This window comes from Neopelma chrysocephalum, unplaced genomic scaffold (genome assembly GCF_003984885.1).
Source record: "Neopelma chrysocephalum unplaced genomic scaffold, ASM398488v2 Primary Assembly neopelma1_26, whole genome shotgun sequence".
Classification (NCBI taxonomy): domain Eukaryota; kingdom Metazoa; phylum Chordata; class Aves; order Passeriformes; family Pipridae; genus Neopelma; species Neopelma chrysocephalum.
Window position 1 is genome coordinate 966,783 of NW_020897695.1, and position 1,306 is coordinate 968,088.

Genomic DNA, 1,306 nt, shown 5'->3' on the forward strand with positions numbered 1-1,306 from the left:
GCAGCTAGCCTAGGTTTAAAGAAAAAAACAAACAAAGCAACCAAGTCCCAAACATTGCTCAGTCTTGATTATGCCTTACAATTTCACATCCTTAAATGATTGGTGGTTAGGCCAGACAGCCTGAAGCTTTTAATACACTTCCTGTAATGGCCTTAGTCTGTATTTGCAACCCATATACAAAAAATGCGATACTGTACAGGACTTACAGAGCTATTCAGGAAGACTGATAACAGAACCTTGCTACTGAAATGGTTGTAAAAGGTGGGTAACACCTGACTGACGTCTGTCCTGGCTTCATTATTGATAGATCTTAACTTTCAAGAAACCAAAACCTAAAGTATACAAGTCAGGAACTTTATTATGTAAAAACATATGATGGATTATCGAACCTGGTGTGTAAAAAGCTATTAAGGCTGCATCCTACCTTACTATGTAGAAAAGCAACTCTCTGACACAGGAACAATAAAAACATTAGAACACTGCAAAGCTGAGGATTGTAAATGTAGCTGTTGATACAGCAACAAAAAAATGGAAATGTCAACGTGGGACTAGTCATTAAAGTATCGTTTCCATGGTAAAGCTATTATGTAGCCTGTAACACTTCCGGGTACACTACATTTTTCATTACATTAATAGTGAAAAGTAAGAAATTATCTTCAAGGTAGAAAAGGTCAGATTATATATAAAGAAAAAACAGTGAGTGGTGGGGATATCACAATGCATATATATTACTTCTGTTATTGCTGGAAGCAACATGCTTGGGCACTACAGAGCATTACCTGCTGGCTGCTCTTAGATCCACACCTTTCAGGAAAAACATCCAACCAGAAACAAATGCGAGCCACGTACTTTATTAGACTGCAATATGCACCGTATGGTTTATGACATGTAAGGCTGAACACTCCTGCAGAGGCATCCTGCAGACAAGCCCTTCCTGAGGAGTCACAGCATATAGCTCCAACACTACAAACGCTTCGAATGACCACTACAGCACCGCACTGAAGTGTAGCTTTAGCTTCACGGGTTTGGTTTTGTTCAACAGATTTGGCTTTTTACAAAGCCAAATTTTACGAGCTAAGGCTGTTCCTGCTCAAGAGCTTACAATCTAGTTATAGAGGGAAGAACCAGAAAAAAAATTTCAATGAGGAAATACGAGACAAAACACCTTCATATCAGTTTGTCAATCTTTGTCCCAAAACACACACAACATTTGTATCTTATGGGAGTCATAAGTACAGTATTAACAAGAATCTTGAGGAGAGTTAGCAGAGGCCTATAAATGAGGCAACAGGACACTCAACACCAG